A 24,990-nucleotide genomic window follows, 5' to 3' on the forward strand; every position below is an offset into this window, starting at 1 on the left:
TGATCGTAAGCAGGAACAAAATGGAAAAGATGTCTTGGGGCTGAAGCCATTAACATTTCTCCTAGGAAACAACTTGGTTGGACTTGATAGTGAACGGAAGTTATGAAGAGGAAGCGTGGAGATAAGTTGTGAAGAAAAGTGCGTAAGGTAGACTGTGCTGTGAATTAGTGAAGGGGAATGAAGGAAAGAATAAGTGGATGAAGGTGGAGAGAAGCTGTAGAGAATTTTGGTGGAAAGAACGATGAAGAGATGCCAAAAACAGAGTAGCCTAATTGTGTAGAAAATTTCTTTGATAAATAACAGAACAGAGGAAGGCAAAACATATAAATAGAAAAAAATAATCCGTGCACCAGATTATAGGTGTCCTCCATTCATAAAAAAATCTGTAGCAGTTGAACTTGAACAGCTCTAGGTTGAAGTTTAGTGGGAAACAACTCTGAGTAAGCGAGTTCCAAAGAGATGCAGTTCGAGGAATAAAAGAATTCTGATAGGCAAATGTTCTGCAATATGGCAGTGTTACAGTCCAGTCATAAGTGCTACCAGATGCCCGTGTAGCATGGCGGAAGGCATGGATAGGTGGCACAATGGATGCAGCTTTGTCTGAGCATTTGCCATAAAAGTATCTGTAAAATATTGCAAGGGAGGCAACACTCACTCTTACTTGCAGGGGAGGTAGTTTATTTATATTAACAAGGTCATTAATAATTTCAATGGCTTTGTTCAGATTTTTATGATGGAATGAGTGGAAAAGGTAGTAGAGTGAATGGGAGGAGAGACGTGACGGAGAGTAACGGTTGTCTGAGCATTTGCCATAAAAGTATCTGTAAAATATTGCAAGGGAGGCAACACTCACTCTTACTTGCAGGGGAGGTAGTTTATTTATATTAACAAGGTCATTAATAATTTCAATGGCTTTGTTCAGATTTTTATGATGGAATGAGTGGAAAAGGTAGTAGAGTGAATGGGAGGAGAGACGTGACGGAGAGTAACGGTGACAAAGGTGCCAGCGAAACAAAATTATCAGGAAATATATCATATTTATTTTGCAAGACAGTGTGCAAAGTGCTGACGCTTTGTATGAATAAGGGTAAATCTAATAGCAGAGTTGCAACTTCATGGGTAACGCATAGTAGTGACTGGGTTGAGGGTGAAGGGTGAAGATCACAGTGTATGAAATTCATTGAGAGGTGACTATGGTTGACAGCTAGAAAATTACTGTAAGACGGGAAAATGTTCCGAGGAGCTGGTTTGTGTATTTACTCATTCAGTGTGTGGTTGAAATTATCTGTGACATCGCTTTTATGTGGTATTAGTTAATCTATCCATCTATCTGTAGTCTGACGTCACAACCCCATAAGAGGCGGCCGTTTGATTTTTACTTTGTTGTTTGACGAGGAGCGGCACTAACCCTCCGCCAACCCACTTGTGACACGTAGGGAAACACGTATGGGTTGGTTATATGGTTACCACCCAGCGTTGTAAATGGTTTCCTGGCTTACAGGAAACCATTAGGCTTGTCACTCAAAAAAAAAAAATCCATCTGAAAAGGAAAGATAGTAATAAAAAGTCACAGGAAAAACGGGATAAATAGGAAGGGGGGAGGGCAGACACAGAAAAAGAATAATAAAGTTGAAAGAAGAAGTAGGGAGCACCACATCAAATGAGTGGATGATGGTCGCCACCATTTACGCTTATATTATTTATGTGTATAGGAGCAATTTTACCCTTCCAGTCTGAGAGGTCCTTCCTAAGCTGGGTTTTGAATATACATTAGAAGTTATCAAAATAAACTGGTCATACATCTAAAAAGAAAAAAAGGTAAAAACATCCTTGCACGAGAGGCGTTAACGGGCTGTATCGTCGCTGGCTTAGGTGATTTAGTGACACATCATCTTTGGCGTTTAATGCTGCATATTGGATATCTCGACAGTACAAACAATTGCCTTCTCTCCCGGCCTACAGAGGCGACAGCGAGGGTGTATCCTGGTGGTGAGGTGTTCCTGCGTGAGGGCAGCGAGGTGGTGCTGGTGTGTGAGGTGAGGGGCTGCCCCTTCCCCGCACACCCAACATGGTACAAGCGCCAACACCAGGTATGTGACACACTGCTTACACACGATACCAGGTTTTGTCCCTTCCCCGCACACCCAACATGGTACAAGCGCCAGCACCAGGTATGTGACACGCTGCTTACACACGATACCAGGTTTTGTCCCTTCCTCGCACACCCAACATGGTACAAGCGCCAACACCAGGTATGTGACAAGCTGCTTACACACAATACCAGGTTTTGTCCCTTCCCCGCACACCCAACATGGTACAAGCGCCAACACCAGGTATGTGACACACTGCTTACACACGATACCAGGTTTTGTCCCTTCCCCGCACACCCAACATGGTACAAGCGCCAACACCAGGTAAGTGACACGCTGCTTACACACGATACCAGGTTTTGTCCCTCCCCCGCACACCCAACATGGTACAAGCGCCAACACCAGGTAAGTGACACGCTGCTTACCAGAGGTGGGCAGGATAGCCAGTACAGGTACCATGTCATCCAGTATAAAACTAGGATGTAGCTACATGACTAGTTCAACTGTCGGATTTCATCACACACTTCGAAGGCATCAGGCGTGTAACGAACCTCTTGTAGTTGTCAGCTGTGGTTGTTTTGTTATACCGTTAAGTACCATACTATGGATACAGCATGGTTTTCATGTGATAGACTATTGCCATGCTGTTAGGCTGCCATTACATTATTATTCGCATCAGTTATTAGGCCCACATTTCCTTTTACTGTATATTCTTAGACTGGACAGTCCTTGCGTTTTCATTTATATCGAGACAGGGAACAGTGATTGATTCTAAACAAATCATTTCCAAACAAGATTTGATCATTTTTGTACAGAGCATAAACTAAAGCTATGAAATACCCACATCTTTTCTTGAAGTTAAAGTCGATGATTTGTATGTAGCCTACAATCTAGAGGCATAGTTCCTGCTCACCCAATCCCCGTACACCTAACTGAAGTGAAGTTTCAGCTAGCATTTCACGTAGAACGAACACCTGTCATCCAGTATTAAAGCTGGCTAAAGTAAACGAAGAACAGCTGGCAATGACGCTGTTACCTGTGCAGTATGGAAAGCTTCATGCTGCCCACGACAAGTCTTGGATGGGTTTGAAGCCTTGGCCACGGCTTCCTTGCAGCCTGGGTTACGAGTGGATGGTAAGCAGACACTACGGGTAAAGAATGTTCAGTTCTTAGCGTCAACTCACTTCAGCAGTAGTGGATCATTTCAAAGTGTGCATTAATATCAGGTAAGGCAAGATTCTTCTTTTAACTAAAATAGCAGTATCAGTATTCTTGCTCGCTCGATCACGTTCCACACTTTCATATGTGAACGCCTGATACCTTCATACAAATCAGCATTCTAGCTCCTGCTTAATCGGCACTCTGGCTCTCATTATGGTCATTTGGTGCCATGCCTCTGTTAACAGTAAGTCAAGATCGGTTTAATCTCTGACTGACTACAAAGACAGTATCTGTTTGTCAAATCTGTAACAACACATGTTTCCATTATATGACGGATTAATTCAGGTTCATTATAAAAGTGTAGCGATTACCAAAGTCACTACCATTATGGTAATGAGCTTTAGGTTTGATGATCTGAATAATGGTATATAATAAATGACTCCCCCTCTCCTCTCACCTCTCCCTCCCCTTCTGTCCCATTTACCTCAGTTCCTTACAGCTTCACACCCACAATCGACCCCTCCCTCCTCCTTCACTCTATACTTCACTCTTTTTTTTTTTTTTTTACTTCCCCTTCTCACCCTGATTTTTCTCTACTTCCATTCCCCTAGCCCACACATCTCCCCCCACCCACATCCAGCTTGCACCTCTTCTCCCCTCCCTTCCCTTTGCGTCCCCTCTCGTATACTTATAATTTCTTCTTGCTTCCTCGCAACTCCCTTACCCTCGAATTTCTACTACTTCCATCCCCTCTTTGCTTTCCTTCGCCTCCGTTCCACTCTCTCCCCTCCCCTCCCAAAGATTTTCTCTTCCCCTTCCCCCTTTCCTTCCACACTTCAACCCCATTTCGTTCCCCCTCATATCCCCTCCTCTTCTTTCTAGCCTCTACCCCTCTGATATCCCTTCCTATCATACCCCTTCTTTTATGTTCCTGTCCTTTCCTTTCCATTTCATTCCCTGCCCTTCCCTTCCCTTTCCCCCACACTTTCTTCTCTCCAGTTCACCACCCTTTCCACGCCCTTCCCTCTGTCTCTCTTCAGTTTCCTTTCCTTCCCCTTCTACACCACACTACATGCGCATAATATATCACACCTTCTATTCACATCTTTAGTAATGGCCGCTGCAATTTTACAATCAAATGAGGTGGTACCTCGGATTGCCACCACCGGCAGGGTAGGGCTGGAGGCACAGGGTCCTCCCGGTCGCCATCAAGCGACTGTGCCGGCAGCGACTGTTGCTATTTCCGGTAATGCTCATCGGCGAAGAGGTGACGGCACGGCCTTATTCTTTACCAACATCCGCGGCCTTACCACAAATTTAAACTCAGTTCATTTTTTCCTTCAGTCCATATCCCCTTTGGCCCTTTTCCTCACAGAACCACAAATCTCATCCTCTACCGATATATCTCCATTTTGTTTTCCCGGTTACCATCTCCTTACAAACTTTCGAAACAAGGGCGGCACTTGTTGTTATATCAAATCCCAATATGCAGTTGATACTATTTTAAACTTCACTTCATCCAGTTTTGATTACTCATTATATAAATTAAATTGCCAAAACATTGCCAAATATATCTGTGTAGTTTATCGTTCCCCCAATGCTTCTTCGGAACCCAGTGTATTTGATTCCATATCCACTCAGTTGAGTAACCTTGACCTTGCCCTTGACAATGAAATTACCATTTTGGGTGATTTTAACATAAACAATGTTGAATGGTTATTGCATTCTGCCCGGACTGACGACGCTGGTCTAGAATGCGAGCTGTTTGCGGAATCATTTAATCTCACCCAGTTGGTAAAGCAACCAACCAGAATACCTGATAATCCTGACCATAATGCCCATCTCTTGGATTTATTCTTGACAAATAATCCAGATCAATACAGGATAGAGGTACTGTCACCACTTGGATCCTCTGACCACAATCTCATCAAAGCCTCATTAGTTAACCCTCCTACACCTCCCCATTCCGAACCTGTCAGGGTGACCCGATGGCACTTTGACAGGGCAGACTGGGATGGATTTAGAAATTATCTTGCTGATGTTCCATGGCAGTCTTTCTTCTCTAGTGATCCCAATTCTACCCAGTCCCACATTTGCGACTTAATACTAGCTGGTATGGATTTATTCATTCCAAGTCAACAATTCACTAAAAGATCAAACTCTCCAAAATGGTTTGATGGCAATTGTGCCAGAGCAACAGCCCAAAGGTCATTAGCATATAACTCTTACTTAAAATCAAAAACATCTGAATCACTCTCCCAATTTAAAATTGCTAGAAATCATGCAAAAGCTGTATTAAATCTATCTAAATCAAACTTTCTTCAAAAGCAAGCATCAAAACTACTTAACAACCCTAATGACAATAGAATATTCTGGTCAACTCTTAATTCTTTCAATAATAACTTTAACAAGTCATCTTCCATTCCCCCACTAAAATCTTCAGATGGCAATATTACAAATGACCCACGTGGGAAAGCAGATATCTTTGCTAGTACCTTTGCAAGAAACTCTACCATAGATGATACCAGCCAGAATGTCTCAGTACTGGATCTTGATTCTCCCGAAATTGCCCCACTTAAAATACAGACAAGATTCGTAAAATCCATCATAGACAATTTACCTACCAACAAAGCTCCAGGCCCAGATGGAATTCCGCCAATTGTTTTGAAAAAGTGTTCCCCTGAACTTGCCTCTGTCCTAGCTAAATTATTCAGACTATGCATACGTACTTCTTTATTCCCAAATTCATGGAAAGAAGCCAATATCCACCCAGTTCCGAAGAAAGGAAGTTCGTCTGACCCCTCCAATTACAGACCAATAGCTGTCACATCTTCTCTTGGTAAGGTATTTGAAACTTTAATTAATAAGCATATTGTTAAACATCTTGAATCCAACAACTTAATTAGTGATAGACAATACGGTTTTCGCCGCGAAAGATCCACCATTGACATACTCAATCTCTTAACTCATACGATCCATCAGTCAATTGATCTTTTTGGAGAAACTCATGCAGTAAGCTCTTGATATTTCTAAAGCTTTCGACAGAGTATGGCACCGTTCCCTGCTGTCCAAACTCCATTGCTATGGACTAACGTCTTTTGTTCCTTTGATTTCTTCTTATCTTAGTGACAGGAAAATAAGAGTAAAAGTAGATGATGTATATTCAAATTTCCACTCAATTAACGCCGGCGTGCCGCAGGGATCAGTTCTGGCGCCAACCCTATTTCTGGTTCACATTAATGATCTCTTATCTGTCACTCACAATCCCATTCACTCATATGCAGATGACTCAACACTACATAGTTCATTCACACTCAGACATCCAATTACAAAGTCTAATATCTCTACCTCTCAACTCAGTACAGCCATCTCCATTAATCAAGATCTATCTACAATCAGTGAATGGGGACAAAACAACCTTGTCTCTTTTAATGCTAGTAAAACTAAATATATACAGTTTACTAATAGACAGATATTGCCAGATTCGTACATTACCTTCAGTGCTACTAATATTCCCATCTCCAAAAGTATTGAAATTCTTGGTGTCTCACTTAACAGTGCCCTCAGCTGGACCTCTCATGTCAGATCACTTGCTAAAACCGCCTCAAAGAAACTTGGATTATTGTACAGAGTCCGTAACTTCTTCGCCGATGAGCAGTTGGCTATAATTTATAAGAGTCATGTGCGCTCTCAGCTTGAATATTGCTCACCCTTGTGGGATGGTTGTGGAGAGGTTGCATTAAGACAACTAGACAAAATTCAGAATAAAGCTGTTAGAATCATTAACAACCCTGCCATTACATATAAACTACCTCCCCTGCAAGTAAGAAGGAATGTTGCCTCCCTTGCATTATTTTACAGATATTTTTTTGGCAAATGCTCAGACGAAGTTGCGTCCATGGTGCCACCTCTCCATGCCTTCCCTCGTGCTACACGGGCATCTGGTAGCGCTCATGACTGGAATGTCACTCAACCATATTGCAGAACTTCTGCTTATCTTATCAGAATTGTTTCATTCCCCGAACTGCATCTCTCTGGAACTCGCTTCCCCAGAGTTGTTTTCCTCCAAATTTCAACCTACAACTGTTCAAGTCTAACTGTTACAGATATTTTATGAACAGAGGACACCAGTAATCTGGTGTATGGATTTTTTTTTTTTCCATTTGTTTTTCCTTCCTCCGTTCTATTATTAAAAAAAAAGAAAAAAAAAACACACACACACCTGCCTCTCCACCCTTCTTTCCATTGTCTATAGTTTGTTCCTCTCGTCATCACGCTCTGTTTTTCCTTTAATCTGAAATCCTTTCTACTACCTCTCTTCCTTTCCCTTTTTCCCCTTCCTCTTCTCCTCTTCCCTTCCCTATCCTTCCCCGCACGTCCTCCTTTCCTCACTCTTAATTCTTTCCCTTTCTTTTCCACTCTCCTTCTCCCTCCTCCTACTTTCCTTTTTCTTTTTTTCTTCATTTCTTCATCGTCCTTGCTTCCTTTCGCCTTTCCTTCACTTCTTTCTTTCCAAATCCCATTCCTTCTCCCTCTGTGCCCTCTCTTCCTCCACTCTCCTGTCCTAAACATTGTTCCACCATTTTAGCCTGTCTCTCACATAACCCTCCGTGCAGTGCTCTCTCTCTCTCTCTCTCTCTCTCTCTCTCTCTCTCTCTCTCTCTCTCCACAGACACGATGTTACGATGTTACTGTATTCTAATAGCAATATATATATATATATATATATATATATATATATATATATATATATATATATATATATATATATATATATATATATATATATATATTTTTTTTTTCGTCAGTAACCTGACAGACCTCTTGAGGACTGGGATCAGAATGTAACACTAATAACACCCTCAGTGCCATGGCATTTTTTACAGTTGTATTACAGCCTCCATAAGATTACTGTGTTCAAGTTAATGGATTGTCCTGCAGACAAGGTTAGCAAGTATCTTTCTTACCCTGCTTGGTGTGACGTCGCCTGTCCCTTGTGCGTATCTCACCATCAGGCAATTTGTTCGTCTTTGACACGTCTCATACTGGGGTCTTTGAAATTATTTCCAATAAACACCTCAAAATGATGTCGTTTCCTTCTCTTTCTCCAGTACTTTCCACTTCCCCTTCTACTCTCTCTTTACTCCCCTAACCTAACTCTCATTTACCCAGTTTTCTTCTTTTCCCGCCACCTAGACACTTCCCCCACATATTTGTCCGCCTCATGTAACCTTTCAGCCGCCCTCACCTCGCTTACTCATCACCCTGTTTTTAGAATGACGATTTTAAAAAAAAATCTAAGGAGACATTTCGCAAAAAGATATTAGAAAATGCAAGTCTGGTCGACTCGGTATAATGACGCTCGGTTTTTACTTCGTTCTCGGTACCATTAAATGATTAGAATGTTAAATTTACATAAACTTTATTGAACTTAAGAGATCCATTACGAAGTGTAATCATCATGAACCTTTCCAGTACGTGAGGTCCATCTTTAGCTATGCTAATTGTATGTCTGGAACACAAATAAAATACACAAAAAGACATCTTGGTAGTGAGGGAGCTGACAACAGCAGCCGGCAGCGTTTGTGACACAAGCCAGTGTCATCAACACAGCCATCAACATGGTGTACAATCAGCATCGGTGCGGTCACGGATTTATATTCATAATACTCTGGATGCCGCCGGAATACTTTAGTCAAGGCAGGAAGGGTACTTAATAGTGATGGGGTCACTGAGGGTTATATTCAAGACAGGAAGGGCATTTAACAGTGATGGGGTCACTGAGGGTTATATTCAAGGCAGGAAGGGTATTTAATAGTGCTGGGGTCACTGAGGGTTATATTCAAGGCAGGAAGGGTATTTAATAGTGATGGGGTCACTGAGGGTTATATTCAAGGCAGGAAGGGTATTTAACAGTGATGGGGTCACTGAGGGTTATATTCAAGGCAGGAAGGGTATTTAATAGTGATGGGGTCACTGAGGGTTATATTCAAGGCAGGAAGGGTATTTGATAGTGATGGGGTCACTGAGGGTTATATTCAAGGCAGGAAGGGTATTTAATAATGATGGGGTCACTGAGGGTTATATTCAAGGCAGGAAGGGTATTTAATAGTGCTGGGGTCACTGAGGGTTATATTCAAGGCAGGAAGGGTATTTAATAGTGATGGGGTCACTGAGGGTTATATTCAAGGCAGGAAGGGCATTTAACAGTGATGGGGTCACTGAGGGTTATATTCAAGGCAGGAAGGGTATTTAATAGTGATGGGGTCACTGAGGGTTATATTCAAGGCAGGAAGGGTATTTAATAGTGATGGGGTCACTGAGGGTTATATTCAAGGCAGGAAGGGTATTTAATAATGATGGGGTCACTGAGGGTTATGTGGGAACCTTTCAGTTCAAAAGTCTCTCTCTCTCTCTCTCTCTCTCTCTCTCTCTCTCTCTCTCTTATCTGTCTGTCTATCTATCTATCTATCTATCTATCCATCCATCCATCTATCTATCTATCTATCTATCTATATTGATAGATAGCTTCTCTACACAGAAGAAACTCATCTGGATGTAGGACGAATATACTGTAAGATGCTGTACACGGGGGGGAGTAATTATTTCTAACCCTTGAACAACTAAGGGTCTTCCCCTAAATAAATAAATTCATCGGCGGGTAGCAGCGACAAAATTATATAATATATTAATGTACCACTAATGAACGAGAGATTGAATTAGCAAGAGCTGCGTACTGGAGTTTGAATTCAGAAGTAAGAAGGTTAGCTAGGAGAGATAAAAGAAGATGTGTGGATGAAAAGGTTGCAGAGACTGAAATCCTAATAAACAAAAATGATGGACAGAGTCAAAGAGTAGCATATGAATCGATTAGAGAACTGAGTGGTAATGCAGGTAAACGCAAGGAAATACCAATTAGAGACAGGGAAGGAAATTTATTGACCAAAGATGGAGATATTAAAAATAGATGGAAAGAGCATTTTGAGACAGTTCTTAATAGACCAATACCACCAGAAGAGGATATACCGTCTGCTCAGGAAGATTTAAATATAGAAACAGGAGAGTTGAGGCTTGCAGAAGTGGAGAAAGCAGTAAAACAGTTAAAAAATAATAAGGCACCAGGGGAGGATGGTTTATTTCCGGAAATGTTTAAAGTGGAGGGGGATAGATTAATAATGATCTTGACCAAGCTATTCAATAAGATATGGGTGACGGGGTTACTACCATCAGTTTGGAAGAACGGTGTAATTGTTAAAGTTCCGAAGAAAGGAGACCTGAGTGAATGTGGTAATTGGAGGGGAATCTCTTTGTCACCGATAGCTTTGAAAGTTTTCAGTAGAGTGTTGTTAAATAGGTTGGAGCCGGTGGTTGAGGGTATTCTGAGGGATGAACAGGCTGGTTTTAGAAAGGGACGTGGTTGCAATGATCAGATCTTTATAGTTAGGCATTTGATGCAGCAAGTTAATGAAATGAGAGTACCGTTAAGTCTTTGTTTTGTTCATTTTGAAAAGGCTTTTGATAGTGTTTCGAGAGAGTCTATGGGGAAGATCATGAGACATTATGGAATACCAGAGGAGTTTGTGAGGGTCATTATGAACATGCATGAGGACACATTTTGTAAAGTGATGGTTGATGGTTGTCTGAGTGATTCGTTTGAAGTCAAGTCCGGAGTAATTCAAGGTGGTGTTCTATCGCCTTTACTATTTATATTGGTCATTGATTACATTATGAAACGTGTTGGAACAGAAACCGGTGCAGGTATACTTTGGGGAGAGAACAGGAAACTTTTGGATTTAGATTATGCAGATGATATAGTTTTGATTTGTGATGGGCCAGAAGAGATGCAGAGAGTGTTGGACTGTTTGGTGAGTGAAGGTCGCAAGGTGGGCTTGGTTATTAATTGTGGAAAAACTGAAATAATCAATATGAATATGGAAAATGCGCAGGAATGTGTAATTGGAGGTATGGTTGTAAAGCAAGTTGATAGGTTTAAATATTTAGGTACTTATTTAGCCAAGGATGGTTCTTTGAACTTTGAATTCGAGGAAAGGTTAAAGAAGGCTAATCAGGCAATGGGAATGCTTAAAAATATTTGGAATAATAACAATTTCTCTGTGCATACAAAAATCAAACTTTATAAGGTAATGGTTAGGAGTATCTTAATTTATGGACACGAGTCTTGGTACAGCACAGTGACTATGGAAAATAAATTCTTGGTGTTTGAAAATAAAGCACTTAGAAGAATATTAGGAGTTAAGTGGTGAGAAAGGATACCAAATAGTAGAATTAGAGAAATAACGGGAGTGCAGCCGATCGATGAATATGTTAGATTCTCACGATGGAAGTGGCTAGGACATGTGTATAGGAGACAGGGAATAGTACGAGGTACACCAGGGTGGGTGGCACCTGGTAGGAGAGGTAGAGGAAGGCCAAAAGAGACGTGGGTGAGGACAATGAGACGGGAAGCTGGAGATGAGTGTTGGGGAGATCTTGAGGAGTTAGCACAAGATAGGATGTGGTGGTGTGAGCTCATCGAGGCCCTATGCATCCCCGAGGGTGCCACAGGAAATGATTGATTGATTGACCACTAATCTACAGACTGACAGGTAACGTCAGGCGGGCAAGGAAAATAAAAAACCTCGGCATCAGACACCAACGCTCTTATACGGGAAAGTCCCGCGCGAGACCGCATTAAGATTATCCCATTCGTTTTTTTGCCGCCCCGCCACACTTTTCCCGTCCCTCTGTTTCCATGATAGGGCACCTGGTGGCCTAGTGGTTAGAAATACTCAGACTTTCTTCCTAAGGATCGATTCCCAAGATGTGACCACCAAACTGGTACAGTTCATTGCAATATGGCATGGCTCTCAAAAACTCCTTGACTAAGATTGGTCAAAATTCTTTATTTTTTTGTATGATGTGAACGAGAATCGGCGAATTAAATAATTCAGATTCAAGCGAATCAGTGTGGACGATATAAGCTGGAGTAACTTTGAGTCTAACAGTCCATATGAGGGTCCCTGCGGGAACAGAACTTCATATAAAATAAGAGTGATAGCCAGCATTATCCTTTCCCCATGGTGGTGAAGCAGAAACAGGGAAGCGTTGTCTGTAGCGAGACCGACGCATTTTAAAGTCATGTTGTTGTATTTATTTGTATAAAGCTGTGTTAGTGTCCTCGGTACAACCGAAAGGATGTGAACATTTGCAAGCATATGAAGGCACCCGCATTAAATGTTAACCCTAGACTAGCAGCACACACAGAGAGACCAGCACGCTGCCACTGCGATACCTTGGCTCCACAGTTCATAAGTAAAATTAAATATTGTAAGTTACCTTCGTTGCTGTTGGCAGTATGGTGATGCTTTATATTTATATGACCCGCTTACCCGTGGCTTAATTATTGGGGCACTGGGGAGTAACTCCTCCCCTCCTCCTGCAAAATTCTATGGGAAATCCATTCTTATATACTGATATTTTTTGAGAGAGAGAGAGAGAGAGAGAGAGAGAGAGAGAGAGAGAGAGGGAACCTGATGATCTTAAAGTTCTAACTCAAACACCAATGCCACATGTACAGTTCCTGTTCGTTCATATGTGATGGTTTACATTCTCCACACACACACACACACACACACACACACACACACACACACACACACACACACAAATACAGTATTATATCTATCTATCTATCTATCTGTCTATATATATATATATATATATATATATATATATATATATATATATATATATATATATATATATGTATATATATATATATGTATATATATATATATATATATATATATATATATATATATATATATATATATATATATAAATATATATATATATATATATATATATATATATATATATATATATATATATATATATATATATATATATATATATATATATATATTAATAACAGAGCGGAGAAAGGCAAAACAAATGAGTAAAAAAAAAAAACAATCCATACTCCAGATTACTGGCGTCCTCCGTTCATAAAATATCTGTAACAGTTAGACTTGAACAGCTGTGGGTTGAAATTTGGAGAGAAACAACTCTGGGGAAGCGAATTCCAGAGAGATGCAGTTCGGGGAATGAAACAATTCTGATAGGCAGAAGTTCTGCAATATGGCTGAGTGACATTCCAGTCATGAGCGCTACCAGATGCCCGTGTAGCACGAGGGAAGGCATGGAGAGGTGGCACCATGGACGCAACTTCGTCTGAGCATTTGCCAAAAAAATATCTGTAAAATAATGCAAGGGAGGCAACATTCCTTCTTACATGCAGGGGAGGTAGTTTATATGTAATGACAGGGTTGTTAATGATTCTAAAAGCTTTGTTCTGAATTTTGTCTAGTTGTCTTAATGCAACCTCTCCACAACCATTCCACAAGGGTGAGCAATATTCAAGCTGAGAGCGCACATGACTCTTATAAAATATAGCTAACTGCTCATCGGCGAAGAAGTTACGGACTCTGTACAATAATCCAAGTTTCTTTGAGGTGGTTTTAGCAAGTGATCTGACATGACAGGTTCAGCTGAGGGCACTGTTAAGTGAGATGCCAAGAATTTCAATACTTTTGGAGATGGGAATATTAGTAGCACTGAAGATAATGTACGAATCTGGCAATATCTCTCTGTTAGTAAACTGTATATATTTTGTTTTACTAGCATTATAAGAGACAGGGTTGTTTTGTTTCCATTCACTGATCGTAGATAGATCTTGATTTATGGAGATGGCTGTACTGAGTTGAGAGGTAGAGATATTAGACTTTGTAAATGGGTGACTGAGTGTGAATGAACTATGTAGTGTTGAGTCATCTGCATATGAGTGAATGGGATTGTGGGTGACAGATAAGAGATCATTAATATGAACCAGAAATAGGGTTGGCGCCAGAAGTGATCCCTGCAGCACGCCGGCATTAATTGAGTGGAAATTGGAATATACATCATCTACATTTACTCTTATTTTCCTGTCACTAAGATATGCAGAAATCAAAGGAACAAAAGACGTTAGTCCATAGCAGGGGAGTTTGGACAGCAGGGAACGATGCCATACTCTGTCGAAAGCTTTAGAGATATCAAGAGCTACTGCATGAGTTTCTCCATGTAAATCAATTGATTGATGGATGGTATGAGTTAAGAGATTGAGTATATCAATGGTGGATCTTTCGTGGCAAAACCATATTGTCTATCACTAATTAAGTTGTTGGATTCAAGATGTTTAACAATGTGCTTATTAATTAAAGTTTCAAATACCTTACCAAGAGAAGATGTGACAGCTATTGGTCTGTAATCAGAAGGGTCAGACGAACTTCCTTTCTTCGGAATTGGGTGGATATTCGCTTCTTTCCATGAATTTGGGAATAAAGAAGTACGTATGAATAGTCTGAATAATTTAGCTAGGGCATAGGCAAGTTCAGGGGAACACTTTTTCAAAACAATTGGCGGAATTCCATCTCGGCCGCTGCTTTGTTGGTAGGTAAACTGTCTAGGATGGATTTTACGTATCTTGTCTGGGTTTTAAGTGGGGCAATTTCGGGAGAATCAAGTTTCAGTACTGGGACATTCTGGTTGGTATCGTGTATGGTAGAGTTTCTGGGAAAGGTACTGGCAAAGATATCTGTTTTCCCACGCGGGTCATTTGTAATGTTGCCATCTGAAGATTTTAGTGGAGGAATGGAAGATGACTTGTTAAAGTTATTATTGAAAGAATTAAGACTTGACCAGAACATTCTATTGTCAATAGGGTTGTTAAGTAGTTTTGATGCTTGCTTTTGAAGAAAGTTTGATTTAGATAGATTTAATTCAGCTTTTGCATGATTTCTAGCAATTTTAAATTGGGAGAGTGATTCAGATGTTTTTGATTTTAAGTAAGAGTTATATGCTAATAACTTTTGGGCTGTTGCTCTAGCACAGTTGCCATCAAACCATTTTGGAGAGTTCGATCTTTTAGTGAACTGTTGACTTGGTATGAATAAATCCATACCAGCTAGTATTAAGTCACAAATGTGGGACTGGGTAGAATTGGGATCACTAGAGAAGAAAGACTGCCATGGAATGTCAGCAAGATAATTTCTAAATCCATCCCAGTCTGCCCTATCAAAGTGCCATCAGGTCACCCTGACAGGTTCAGAACAGGGAGGTGTGGGAGGGTTAACTAATGAGGCTTTGATGAGATTGTGGTCAGAGGATCCAAGTGGAGACAGTACCTCTATCCTGTATTGATCTGGATTATTTGTCAAGAATAAATCCAAGAGATGGGCATTATGGTCAGGATTATCAGGTATTCTGGTTTGTTTCTTTACCAACTGGGTGAGATTAAACGATTCCGCAAACAGCTCGCACTCTAGACCAGAGTCGTCAGTCCAGGCATATACATCTATCTATCTATCTATTGCCAGACGCCTCAATCCCGTTTGGGGTGGCCACAAACAAATCGCCTCCAAGTCGCCCTGTCCCCCGCCATTTCACTGCCCTGCTCCCAACTCACACCCCTCTCTCTCATATACCTCTCCACCCCATCCCTCCATCTCATCCTCGGCCTCCTCCTCCCTCTTCCCCCCTCCACCTCACTCACATACACTCTCTTCGTCAGTCTTTCACCCTCCATCCTCTCCACATGGCCAAACCACCTCAGTGTGTTCCTCATAACGCTCCCTATCACATCCACATCAACACCACAACGCTCCTTTATATCCTCATTCGTCAGCCTGTCTCTCCATGTGACTCCACAGGCTCCTCTTAAATAACTCATTTCCACTGCTCTCACTCGTGACTTGTGTCCTTCCAATAATGTCCAAGCTTCACTTCCGTACGTTAGAGCTGGTATCACGATATTGTCATGTAGTAACTTTTTCACTTCCATGCTCACTTCCCTGTTTCTTATCACTGCTTTCAAAGAACGAGCAACCTTTCTTCCCTGATGTACTCTTTCAAGCACTTCACCCTCCAAACCTCCATCCTTACTCATCACACTACCCAAGTACTTAAACGTACTCACATTTTCCAATTCTTCACAATCCGACCTCGCTGTACATTCACTAACCACCTCTCTCAAAGTCCATCACTTTTCTCTTCCCTACATTCACCTTTAGATTCCGTTTCTTACACACTCTCAAACTCATCCACCAAGCCTTGCAGCTCCCCTTCGTCTTCACTCAACAACACAGTATCATCTGCAAACAACAGTACAGGGAGTTTCCAAACACTATCCTCTCTCACCAGGGCCACTCCAACATCCACTACCCTACCTTGTACCTCTTTTATTACCCCATCCATGTACAGATTGAATAACCACGGAGACATGACACATCCCTGTTTCAACCCAACTTTCAAAGAGAAAAATTCACTTAGTTTACCATCCACACGCACTGCAGCCTTCGCACCATCGTACATACTCTTCACAGCATTCAACAACTCCCCATCCACTCCATATACTCTTGACACCTTCCACAATCCTTGTCTATCCACCTTGTCATATGCTTTCTCCAAATCCATGAAAGCCGCATACAACTTCTTTCCCTTCTCTATAAACTTTTCCACTAAAGATCTAAGAATGAATATCTGATCTACACAACCTCTTCCCTTCCTAAAGCCTCCCTGTTCTTCTCCAACTAATTTCTCTGTTCTTTCTCTAACTCTGTCTATAAGTATCCTACCATACACTTTTCCTATTATACTAAGAAGACTAATGCCCCTATGATTACCACACACTTCTTTTTCCCCTTTTCCTTTGTACAAGGGAATAATTATACCTGACTTCCAATCCTCCGGGACTCTACCTTCCTCCCAGGCCAATCTGCACATCTTCCACATCCATTCTACTACTATCTCTCCCCCATGCTTCAGCATTTCACCATACACTCCATCAATTCCTGGGGCTTTCCCCGATTTAACTTTCTTCACTGCTTCCACTCTATCCTACTGATTTCTTCTGTCTTCTCACCTCCCTCTTTCTCCCAGCAATTCCCCAGCCACTTATACTCGCATTACTTCCATCCTCTACATTCAACAGTTCCTTAAAGTGTTCTCTCCATCTGCTCACTTTTTCTCCCTTCTCCACTAGTAATCTACCATTTTTATCTTTCACTCCCCTGCTAACTTCACTTCCACCCTGTCTTACTCTTTTCACCCCTCTCCAGAACATTTTCTTACAGTCCCTCCACTTTACACTCAAATTTCTTCCAAATTCCTCATCCACTCTCTTCTTACTCTCTCTTACTAATCTTTTCACCTCTCTCTTTCTTTCCACATATAACTCTCTCTTCCGCCTCTCAACTTCTTCCACGCCCCTATTTCTTATCCATTCATTGTATGCTTTCTTCTTTTGTGCCACAGCCTGTTTCACCTCTTCAGTCCACCACGCTGTTCCTTGCACCCCCCTCCGTCTTTTCCTTCCACACACCACATCACATGCTGCACATATTTCTTCTGTAAATATCTTACACACACCTTCCACGTCTCCCATCTGCTCCAATTCATATTTGCCCAATCGTTCCTCCACTTCTCTCTTATACTCTGCCTTTTTCTCATCCTCTTCTAAGCTTTCCACTCTCCTTGCAACTACTCCTTCCTCTCGTCTTTCCCTTCTTCTATTCTTCCATCTTACTTGCATTCTAATTCTGGCCACCACCAAGTAGTGGTCAGAAAGTCCACTCCCCCAACCTCTATACACTCTTGCATCCTTTACACATCTTCGCATCCTTTCATCCACACACACATAATCAATCATTGCCTTCCTTTCATTCAGTTCACCACCCACCCTTCTCATCACTCGCCATGTATACCTGTGGATCATTTTATGCCTGAAGAGGGTATTGGCTATCACCAACCCCCTCCCAGCACAAATGTCCACTAACGCACTGCCATTCTCATCTATCTCAGCAGGCACACCCCACTCACCAACTATTCCATCCACCTTCACATTCCCAACTTTACCATTCATATCACCAATCAAAAACACTCTCTCATTCCTTCCAAACTTTTCCATGCACACTTCTACATTTGTCCAGAACTCTTCTCTCACTCTTCTAGCACGATCTTGCGTTGGGGCATACACACACACAAACGCCCACATTTGTATTCCAACTTTCAACTTCACCCACACAATCCTTGACCCAACTGATCCATACTGTCTTATGCTCCTCTTCTATCTTTTACTCACAACTATACATACTCCTTCCTTTGCCCTCTCATTCTCACCTACTCCTGCACATATACCCCATCCATACTCCCATTCCATCACACTTTCTCCTCTCCATTTTGTTTCAGTTATTCCACTTACATCCACTTTCGCACCCTCAAGCACCTGGACAATCTCTCTCTCTTTCACCTCATCATTCGCTCCACTTACATTCCAAGTTCCAATTACCATGTCCTTTGTCCGGTCCTTGGTCGTCATCGTTTGGTCAGTCCTTGTCCGAGGCTTATTGTTTGTTTTTTTAGTTAGTTGTTTTCCGGGGAGGGGCACTAACCCTCCGCCAACCCTTTTAGTCGCCTTTTACGACAAGCAGGGATACTGGGGGAGTATTCTTGAAAACCCCCCCTACCCCCAGTGGGTAATATATATATATATATATATATATATATATATATATATATATATATATATATATATATATATATATATATACATACATATATATATATATATATATATATATATATATATATATATATATAGATATATATATATATATATATATATATACCAATATATATATATATATACCTGTGAAGTTAGCAGGGGAGTGAAAGATAAAAATGGTAGATTACTAGTGGAGAAGGGAGAAAAAGTGAGCAGATGGAGAGAACACTTTAAGGAATTGTTGAACTTGGAGGATGGAAGTAATGCGAGTATAAGTGGCTGGGGAATGGCTGGGAGAAGGAGGGAGGTGAGAAGACAGGAAGAAATCAGTAGGATAGAAGTTGTGGAAGCAATGAAGAAAGTTAAATTGGGGAAAGCCCCAGGAATTGATGGAATGTGTGGTGAAATGCTGAAGCATGGGGGAGAGATATAGTCCATCAGGTACAGGGGGTTGTCGGTACCAAAAAGATGGCAAAGGCTCCTTGGTTTCATTTGAAAGGTATATTATTCAGGAACTCATTTTGCCCTGGTAGCAGTCTGGATTTCACAGCTTTCATATTTTTATCGCCTATTGAACAGACCACCTATTGGCGAATAAATCCCGCCAAATGCGGTAAAGCCTGTATGCGGTACATTCATATCAGAACTGCATGTCATGATTCTACATGGTATGTCAAGTGCCTTTTACTTTTTTAAGTTTTAATTATGGCCATTTAATGCTACTGTAGTAAAAAGTTTGGTCAAATCAAAAGATGTTGTACTTTTTGAGCCAACATTTTATAATGCCAATAATCTACGCATTGCTATATCTTTGCAATCAGGTAAGGTATTGATATTTAATATTACTGTTTTCATATTCAATACATCCATATTCAGACAGAGGGATCACATGTAGCAATTATTATTCAGCATATAATTATGACTGTATAGTATAGGTGACCATGGTGACACATATATACCAAAATAAGATTGCAAAAACTGACTATTCTAGTCAGATCTCATGATAAGCTGAGTTGGTATCTTGATTGTTACAATTTAGGAGGTTAAATGAATGAACTAGAACTAAACACCATCTTTAATTGAATATTGTTTCATTGCACTAGACACAGTATTAAAATGTACAAACAGACTACATAATGTTCTCAGTAATTCTTGTCATTTGCAATACTTTCAGAGTAATTCAAAGTCAAGTTCTTCCATTTCAGCATCATCGTCCATCACTTGTGGGTCATCGTCTTTATCATCCTGTGGCTGGTTGTCACAGTTTCTCAACTTACATAGTTCAGAGCACTTCATATTATTAACCATGCATGTACACTGTGGGAGGCGACATGACCTTGAACAGTTGCAGGCCAGGAGTTCCAATACAGAATCGGGTGCAGGAGCGCCATCCAGCCAGTCAATTTTCAATTCCTCTTTCCCATCTTTTGCTTCAACTTTCCAACCTCGACCTCTAGGTGATGGTACTTCTGGGTAAGCTTCCAGACTTCTTCGCCAAACACCGGCCTGGTAGTTGGCCCTACATGCATGTTTATGAAGGGCGTCTGCACATGGTGGAAGCTGGTGCGGTTCAACACAGCCTTTCTTACTGCTGAAAAGATGATACCGCAGTTCATTTACTTTTCGAACGCTCGTTTTTGTTGCATACATTTGACATGTAAATGCCTCCAGGTTGTTACGAAGTGAGTCTGAGACATCCCACACAGTTCCAAGATCTGCGAATGTGGACTGGAGCTCTGCGTCCTGCTTTAGCAGCTTGAGAGAAGCTATCTTTCCTCGGCCTGCAAGGGACCTCACGCTGTCACATCCAGTGTATGCATGCATCCCAAGTAAAGCTTTGCATACCAATGGTCCTAGTGTAGTGTACACTTTCTGTACATCTATGTAAGATACTCCTTGCCAAAGTTCCACACTTAAGATACAGGTGTGTATCTATGTCGTCACAGAATGCAAGTGCCAACAAAAACACATCTGTATCATCAGCTACAAGTACAACTGAATCAAATCCTGCACCTGCTGCATGTGCAGAGTGCAAGATAAGGCGGGTGTCTGCCTCCTCTTGAGATGAACATAGTTCTGGTACAAGAACACAGCCTTCATCATGCAGGATTTTGTAGCAGTTTCCCCGCATGTGACATACAAACTTTTGTTTCCGAGTCGTTCGGTGTACTTTGCTTGTTTCCATTCTTGTATGAGAAAGTGAATGAAACTGGTCTTGTTTGGTGTAGCAGAAAGAAATTTTTGCCATTGTACAACCGTTTGTTTTGCAGTGATGTTTTTCAGCTGAATCACACCGACATTGGATCCTCGGATTCCTCTCTCAACATCCTTGATCGATTCTTTCTTGTACACATTGAACACAATGTCAACACGGGATGAATGTGATGCCTCATTGAGAGCTTTCGCGAGAACCAGAGAAGCGATATCACCAAAGGTCTTGTGTTCACCTTTCACTTTGTGTATTCCAGGAGTCGAGATCCCGAGGTGATGTAAGGCCAGCATGAGGATCTTCATCAGTTGTGTGGATAATACAAACAGGAATTGTCTCATCCATGGCTGATTAGTTGCTCATTCACAAGTGTTACCTCCAAAGATAAGAAATAAAGTGAAGCACACTTGCAATTATTGGCAATTAGCTTATTTTTTTTTCTAAACATATTATATGCTGCTGTTGATTTGCTGCAAAGTTCAAAATATTAGGGAAAGATCAATAGTGGCTGCATTTGATTCCTTGTATCTTAAAATGTATGGAAAGATAGTTTATTTATGTTATTATCACATACGGTTGCTAAGATACGACGATAAGTCTGTTTTCAAAATTTTTCTGGCGGCTCAAACAGTACAAAATCTTTTGATTTGACCAAACTTGGTGCTATAATGGCATTACATGAACAAAGTAAAAGGCACTTGACATACCATGTAGAATCATGACATGCAGTTCTGATATGAATGTACCGCATACAGGCTTTACTGCATTTGGCGGGATTTATTCGCCAATAGGTGGTCTGTTCAATAGGCGATAAAAATATGAAACCTGTGAAATCCAGACTGCTACCAGGGCAAAAAGAGTTCCTAAATAATATACTTTTCAAATGAAACCAATGAGCCTTTGCCATCTTTTTGGTACCGGTTGGCTAAAAATGGGGGGTTCACCTGACGGACTAATAGTAGTAGAATGGATGTGGAAGATGTGCAGATTGGCCTGGGAGGAAGGTAGAGTCCTGGAGGATTGGAAGTCAGGTATAATTATTCCCTTGTACAAAGGAAAATGGGAAAAAGAAGTGTGTGGTAATCATAGGGGCATTTGTCTTCTTAGTATAATAGGAAAAGTATATGGTAGGATACTTATTGACAGAGTTAGAGAAAGAACAGAGAAATTAGTTGGAGAAGAACAGGGAGGCTTTAGGAAGGGAAGAGGTTGTGTAGATCAGATATTCATTCTCAGATCTTTAGTGGAAAAGTTTCTAGAGAAGGGAAAGAAGTTGTATGCGGCTTTCATGGATTTGGAGAAAGCATATAACAGGGTGGATAGACTAGGATTGTGGAAAGTGTTAAGAATATATGGAATAGATGGGAAGTTGTTGAATGCTGTGAAGAGTATGTACGATGGTGCGAAGGCTGCAGTGCGTGTGGATGGTAAACTAAGTGAATTTTTCTCTTTGAAAGTTGGGTTGAAACAGGGATGTGTCATGTCTCCATGGTTGTTCAATCTGTACATGGATAAGGTAATAAAAGAGGTACAAGGTAGGGTAGTGGATGTTGGAGTGGCCCTGGTGAGAGAGGATAGTGTTTGGAAACTCCCTGTACTTTTTGCAGATGATACCGTGTTGTTGAGTGAAGACGAAGGGGAGCTGCAAGGCTTGGTGGATGAGTTTGAGAGAGTGTGTAAGAAACGGAATCTAAAGGTGAATGTAGGGAAGAGTAAAGTGATGGTCTTTGAGAGAGGTGAAGTCAGTGAATGTACAGCGAGGTTGGATGGTAAGGAATTGGAAAATGTGAGTACGTTTAAGTACTTGGGTAGTGTGATGAGTAAGGATGGAGGTTTGGAGGGTGAAGTGCTTGAAAGGGTACAGCAGGGAAGAAAGGTTGCTGGTTCTTGGAAAGCAGTGATAAGAAACAGGGATGTGAGCATGGAAGTGAAAAAGTTACTACATGACAGTATTGTGATACCAACTCTAACGGACGGAAGTGAAGCTTGGACGTTGTTGGAAGGACAAAAGTCAAGAGTGAGAGCCGTGGAAATGAGTTATTTAAGAGGAGCCTGTGGAGTCACATGGAGAGACAGGCTGACGAATGAGGATATAAAGGAGCGCTGTGGTGTTGATGTGGATGTGATAGGAAGCGTTATGAGGAACACACTGAGGTGGTTTGGCCATGTGGAGAGGATGGAGGGTGAAAGACTGACGAAGAGAGTGTATGTGAGTGAGGTGGAGGGGAAAGAGGGAGGGGAGGCCGAGGATGAGATGGAGAGATGGGGTGGAGAGGTATATGAGAGAGGGGGTGTGAGTTGGGAGCAGGGCAGCGAAATGGCGGGGGACAGGGCGACTTGGAGGCGATTTGTTTGTGGCCACCCCAAACGGGATTGAGGCGTCTGGCAATATATATATATATATATATATATATATATATATATATATATATATATATATATATATATATATATATATATATATATATATTGTTACGGAACAGAGAAAAAGTGTCCCACAAAGTTCCAGGTTCAAAACAAAAGAGTTAGGTAAAATTACAAGTTAAAGTTTAATGCTGAAACTAACAACTAAACATTCAGGACTCATAAGGATAATGTAATGGCAAAAAACAGGTTAAATATATGGTTAACTGCAATAGCCTCTATTAACACGAAATTAGCAAGAGTAAATTTATCTAAGTCAGCCCTGATAAAATGAGAAAACCAGATAATGCTCAGTTAATGCAAGATATATTATTACAGATACAAAATATTATTATTAATGGCTGACACCAAAAACACATGAATCACAAAAACCTCACTAGGCCCACGAATCAACACCTCATGCTATACAGTACAAGGAAAAAATGTGATAACACTTATACTCAAATTACACAGCTGCTAGATGGTTGGAGACTTCCTGAGCACTCACAATAACAACTGTACAGGGGAGGACAGAGATGTGAACAAAATGAGGAGTAGATCTAAGTGGCAATTAATGCAGAGACTGAGCTCATTATATAGGGGCCGGCAGAGCTTGATACAACTTGTAAGAAGGACGCGCAAATGAAGCTATAGGGGACAAAGAGTTTACAATCCTGCTCTGAACAACAGAAAGAACGACTTACTCTACTATAAGGGTAGAAGGGGGGAGTGAGGTAGAACACGCTCGTGATCAAACATGCAGCATACTGGACGTTAGAATTACACAAAGGATGATGAAATCATAGGCTATGTAACACCCCTCCACACACACAAAAAAAAAGAAATTTACAAAGGAAATTTCTTATTACTCTAAAACAATCTATCTAAAGTCTAGATAAGCAATCTGCAATAACATTTTCTTTCCCCTTGATATGTTGTATGTCTAATGAATAATCCTGAAGAAGTAGACTCCATCTTGTCAATCTCTGATTTTTATCTTTAAACTTACTAAGGAATTTCAGTGGGTTATGATCGGTATAAATGACTATGGGGTCAAAACCAGAACACAAATAAAATGAAAAATGCTGTAAACCCAATATCAAGACCAAATCTCTTTCTCAAGAGTGGAGTAGTTCTTTTGAGGTGGAGTGAACTTCTTACTGTAATAAGATACAGGGTGTTCAATACCCTGATCATCCTCTTGCAGCAAAACAGCCCCGCTCCTGTATCACTTGCGTCAACAGCCATCTTAAAAGGCTTAGCAAAATTTGGAGTAGCGAGCACTGGCTGACTTAATAGGATAGCTTTAAGTTTGGTGAAAGAGGATTCACAGTTATCGGTCCAGACAAATTTCACTCCCTTTTTCAGTAGGTCTGTAAGTGGTGATACAAGAATTGAAAAGTTAAGAACAAATCTCCTGTAATAACCTACCATTCCCAAAAATCTTTGTAGCTCTTTCCTACTTTTAGGTCTGGGAAGATCACTTATAACCTGAACCTTAGCTGCTGGTGGTGCAACATGTCCAT

The sequence above is a fragment of the Coenobita brevimanus genome, chromosome 27, assembly GCF_032717465.1.
Source record: "Coenobita brevimanus isolate Jiangsu-jjx chromosome 27, ASM3271746v2, whole genome shotgun sequence".
NCBI lineage: Eukaryota > Metazoa > Arthropoda > Malacostraca > Decapoda > Coenobitidae > Coenobita > Coenobita brevimanus.